A 6,000-nucleotide genomic window follows, 5' to 3' on the forward strand; every position below is an offset into this window, starting at 1 on the left:
CTTCGGAATATGAGATAAGTGATCAGAAAATGTACACAGTGCAAGCACAGCAAATAAAAATGCATTGCACATTTCCTGTAGAGATTTTCTGATAATCAGATAAATCCAGGAATGTAGAGCCATAGGATTCATTAGGCTTTATTTTTATGAATTTATTACTGGATTGGATTGCTTCTCTGTGAAACTCCAGAAGCAGCTAATACGTTCAGATCACTATGCAGCAGTATCATGTTTCTGATGCCACAAAGAACCATGGGCAACATCCAGACCAGTTAGCCCTGACTAACTTGTCCCCTTAATTTCATAAAGTAATGAAATGGAACTTAGTTATGACTAACTTAGTTTGAATATAGCCCCACAACGCCAAAGTATGCTAATACATTAAAACAATTATATTTTGATTTCTTCAGACTTGCTTGTTTTTGCTGGTTCCAGAAGATGGTGCTGGGGAACTTCTACTCGACCCCTTGGCCTTTGGCCTGTGGGGTCCCACAAGGCTCAGTTTTGTCCCCCATGCTGATTAACACCTACATGAAACTTCTGGGAGAGGTCATCAGAAGGTTTGGATTGAAGTGTCATCAGTATGCAGAAGACACTCAGCTCTACCTCTCTTTGTCATTGGATCCTAGAGAGGCAGAGGATGTACTGAACTGAGGTTAGAGGATGTGAGGGGCTGGATGTGGGCTAGTAAACTGCGATTAAATCCAGACAAGACAGAGGTGCTGTTGGTCAATAGGAAAGTCAATTGGGATAGGGTGATTCAACCAGCTCTAGATGGTTGAAGGGTTGTAAGGTAAAGGTAAAGTGTGCCATCAAGTCAATTCCAACTCCTGGCACCCACAGAGCCCTGTGGTTTTCTTTTGTAGAATACAGGAGGGGTTTACCATTGCCTCCTTCCACGCAGTATAAGGTGATGCCTTTCAGCATTTTCCTATATCTCTGCTGCCCAATATAGTACTAGGGATGGGTCCGGACCGGTCCAGAGGCCATTGTAAAGGCCTCCGGACCGGTCCGGTTCGGTTCAGGTGGAGGGGGTAGCTTTAAGGGCGGGGAGGGTTTACTTACCCCTCCCGCCGCTTTCCCCCTCCAGCGCTCATATTTCTTGCAATAATTGGGGCGGCAGGATACCTCCCTGCCGCCCTTTCTCCCTCTTCAATGCAAAAGGCTCCGGCAAGCCTTTTGCGCACGCGTACACCGCGCGCGAGCTTCATGTCTCCCTGACGTGCGTCGGGGAGACGTGAAGCTCGCGCGCAACGTGCGCATGCGCAAAAGGCTTGCTGGAGCCTTTTGCATTGAAGAGGGAGAAGGGGTGGCAGGGAGGTATCCTGCCGCCCCAATTATTACAAGAAATACGAGCGCTGGAGGGGGAAAGCAGCGGGAGGGGTAAGTAAACCCTCCCCGCCCTTAAAGGAACCCACCCCACAGTGCCGGACTGCAGCTCTGAGGTTCCGTGCACACCCCTATATAGTACCAGCAACCAGGAACCCTCTGGTTGATAGTCAAGCATTTCCCTGCTGCGCCACTTAAGGTGTCCTTGAAAGAGCAAGTGCTCAGCTAGGGGATGTTGCTGGACTCAGCTTTGCTTTTGGATGCTCAGGTGGAGGCGGTGGCCAGGACTGCCTTTGCACAGCATCAGCTAGTGTGCCAGCTGTGTTCCTTAGCTGGCTTACTGCAATGTGTTTTACATGGGGCTGCCCTTGAAGAATATTCAGAAACTTCAGTGGGCGCAGAATGCAGCTGCCAGGGTTCTTTCTGGAACTACTCACTTGGAGCATATCAAACCTATTTTTGAAAGAGCTTTATTGGCTGTCAATTAGTTTCCAGATCCAATTCAAGGTGTTGTTATAATGAGGCATTATACCATTTTATAATGGTACAATTCAAGACGCTGGTTTTATGGGACATTATACCATTATAATTTCCCCATTGTCATGGATGGACCACCATCTGGTTAAGGTTATGCTCACAACCACTTTCCATCTCTGCAGGGGTGAGGGGCCTATTAGAATGGTCCACCCGAAGAGGTTATTGGATCCAATAGGATTCCAAGAAGCCTTGGAGGGATTTAATGTTGGCTTTGCTGGTGATCCTGTTGATGCCCTGGTGCAAAACTGGAATAACATGTTCACCAGGGCAGTAGACACGATTGCTCCCAAGCGTCCCCTCTGACCCACTTCAAAAAAGGCCCTTTGGTATATGGAAGATCTACGGGGGCAAAAGCGGCAAGGTAGGCAACTGGAGCGCAAGTGGAGAAAGACTCGACTCGAATCCGACAGATTATGACATAGAGCACATTTAAAGATATACGCTCAGGCAATACATGTGGCAAAGAAGCGGTTCTTTTCTGCCTGTATTGCCTCTGCGAGTTCACGTCCAGCGGAGTTGTTCAGGGTTATGAGGGGCCTAGTATGTGCTCCCTCGTCCCATCAGTTACCTGCTGTGATGTGTTTAAATAATTTTTGAAGATAAAATCTCTTGGATTTGGGGCATCTTAGATGGAGATTCCACAATTAATTCAATGTCTGAACTGGAGGTGTCCAGCAACTCCTCTTATGTGGTTCAACTGGATCAGTTTCAGTTTGTGACTCCTGAGGACATAGACAAGCTGCTTGGAGCGGTGAGGCCTACTATTTGTTCTCTTGACCACCGGTTCCGTGGACCGGTGTTCAAGCTGGTTCGGAGGATGCGGGGTTTCTTTAAGGGGCGGGGGAGGCGCTACCTACCTACCAGCCCCAACCCTGCCACTCCCCCCGCCAATGCTCTCATAAGAAGCGGGTGCGTGGGACTGTAGGATCCCTCCCTGTGCCCCGGTCAGTAACGGCCACTTCTGTGACAATGCTGATTGGGGCGCAAGGAGGGACACTGCCGTCCTGCATGCCTGCTTTTTACGAGAGCACCGGCGGGGGCGGGGAGTGGTAGGACGGCGCCCGGCAGATAGGCAGTGCCTCCCCTGGCCCTTAAAGAAATGCCCCCTGCCCTCCCGGGAGTGCACAGAACTGGTTCCGTGCACATCCCTAGTTGCCAGTCAGTGTAGGTACTCCTGAGCTAGATGGGCCAACTGATTGACTAGGTATAAGGCAACCTCCTGTGTTCCTATGTACCTCAATTCACTCCACAGAAGACAAGTTTTGTAAGGGATTACAAATGTGAGTGTTTTTACCAGAGAGCTCTCCGGAGGGAGGGAAACAAAACTTTCCCACCAAACCACTAGATGGAAGCATGAAGTAATGAACTGGAAGAGATGACAAGAATCCAGAGAGACAACATTTGAAGGAAAACAAAACTGGCTGATGTTGAGACAACTATACCACAAGCCCAGATTGGTGACATGCTCATAAATTAATACAAGTGTATTAAACAGCACTGAAGACTTTATTTGGATTTATTCAGCTTAAGGAATATTGCTCAGGGGTGGGAAACACAGCAAGTGTTCTCAATGAATTGGATAAAGCTTAAGCCATCCTGAGAGGAGGTATGTAGCTTTACTTTTGAAGTGCTTTCTGTTGAAGCACTTTCAAACAATGAGATGTATTTTTCGAAAGTGGCTAGAAAAAGCAAAAGAAAGGAGAAAATCTCTGTGAGGAGCAGGTCTTGCCACTGGAATCATCTACATTTCTTTCCAGCACTTTAAATGATGCACAGCATCCCATTTGCATTCGGCTTTGTGAATCTTTAAATTCGGACAAAGAGAAAATGGGGACAATCCAGTGAAAATTATATGTGTTGGGCTCCTCTTGAATCCAAAGTGAAACTAAATGACACCATTTAAAGCTGAAATCCTATGTGCACTTACCAGAATGGAAGCCCCTGCTGAGTTTACTTCTGAATAAGCAGGCATATAACTGGCCTGCAAGGCCTAATTTTCACTGGAGTCATTGAGCCCACTGTGGTTTTGCTTCCTTTGGCATATAGCAAAGGTTTGTCTCTCTGACGAGTCCTTGGAAGGGCATCTCTTATGGGTGATGTTGCTGCCTCTTGGAAGCAAAGAATGTATGTGCCTCAGAGGCATACTTTCTAGTATGGTTAAGCAACTTGGTTTAATTAGATATGTGACTTAAAGGTTGCTTCTCATGATACAGGAGGATGTTCTTGAAAGTTTCTTCCATATCTAAAAAACATCCTTCGGGAAGTGTCTATACATCGCCACAACCTTAAAGCAGGATAAGCTTTAAGGTTTATCCTGCTACCCCCTTTTTAAGTGGGGATTCTCTTTATTTACCAGGGGGAGAGCAACTGGCCCTATCCATCCCAAGCACAGCATCCTTCCAGTGGCTGTCACTGGTGTCTATCTTACTTTAAAAAAAGAAAAAAAGATTGTGAGCCCTTTGGGGACAGGGAGCCATTTTATTTGTTTGTTTGTTTTGCTTGTATCTATGTAAACTGCTTTGGGAACTTTTTGTTGAAAAGTGGTATATAAATATTCACCATCGTTGTCGATATGTAGATGCCAAGGTTTGAAAAGTTGAGCAGTTCTTGGATTTCCTGGAAGAATATGTCCATGTGACATCCTTAAAACAAGGGTGTTTGTGGGAACCGTCCTGTGCCATGAAGATGCCTGAGAGAAGTGTCCGCAAAGTGAAACACAGTCAAAATTTGGATCAGTTTAGAGATAACAATCTAGCTTGTCCTCTCTCTTTAAAGAGAGGATTTAATTTGTGCAGTCCTTGGCTAGGCTTTGTCCTGCTGCCATTGATATAGAATGCCAAGGCACAGCCAGGGAATCTGTGAACGAATAATAGACTAAATTGCCACTATGGGCAGAGTGTGTGTTTCCCACACCACTGAGTGTCTGGTATAATGTGCAAGGGTACATCAGCCTAGTAAGGTTGTGTGCGCATAAGTTGCGCAAATGCAACCCCCTCCATGCACTAATGTTACACAAGAGTAGGTCCATTACTTCCAATGGGCTTACTCTTGCTCAACATCAGCAGCACAATATTTGCATAATGTGCACAAATTGTGTGTATGCAGTGTTACTAAGCTGATGCACTGTTGTGTGCTATGTCAGCCACTAACTCCAGAGCTCCTCCACAATGGGGATTCTCAGGATCAGAGGGGAAGGTTCCCAGACAGCCTTAAGTCCATCTATGTTCTTAGATATGAATAAGGAGTGAGTGTTAGGATCCCTGATAGACTTCTGGACTTTTGAAGTGGGTTCAAAATGCCATTGCCACTTATATTTCTCTGACATGGCAAGTTGACCAGCCCACCCACGTTTCTTATTCAAACCAACAATTGTTCTTACAATCAGTTTGCTCATTTCTTCTCTGCACCGGCTCTCGATGTTTGACTTCTGTGCATGTGTCTAATTACACACACCTTTCCAAACATACTCAATAATGACTTCTGCCATTTTCTCTGTGTACATAGTCTGACACACTTAATGTTTTGAAGTATTGATAAGATTGTCTTTTAATCTCTTTCTGACTTTGTTACCAGTTTCAGGTTATCCAGTGTATCATTGTAAAAGGCAGCCCAATTGTTAAACAGCACGGCTTTGCCCCATTGATTTCCGTGAGGCTAAATCAGTTTTATATATGTAGACCAGTTTGACTGCTTTGTGGACTGGCTGATGAATAAGAGGTGACAGATGTTTTGCCAGGAAGCAAGTGTAATTATTTGGGCTGGAGGTTCTGGGAAAATATAAGGCCATGGAGGAAGGCCATGTAAGGAATGTGGTCTCCATCTGGGGACCAAAGATAGTAAGATTCCAAGAAATTATGATGAACTGTAGGAGGAATAGGGAGAGGTAGTATGGCCAGGTTCAAACGTAGCGTGGAACTGCACCCCCCTCTCTCCCACTTTCCCATCTGTGTTCGGACGTTGGGGAGAGGGGCCTCTGCAGTCAGCGAAACTGCAGAGAGGCAGGGGAGCTGGCTGTGTGGGCTTCCTTCTTGATACAAGGACAGCCTACACAGCCAATCGGACCAGAGTGAGGGAGAAGCTTCCTCCCTCAATTCTGGTCCTGTCAGGCCCAAACTGCAGTGTCAACTTTCAAAT

This window comes from Hemicordylus capensis, chromosome 5 (assembly GCF_027244095.1).
Source record: "Hemicordylus capensis ecotype Gifberg chromosome 5, rHemCap1.1.pri, whole genome shotgun sequence".
NCBI lineage: Eukaryota > Metazoa > Chordata > Lepidosauria > Squamata > Cordylidae > Hemicordylus > Hemicordylus capensis.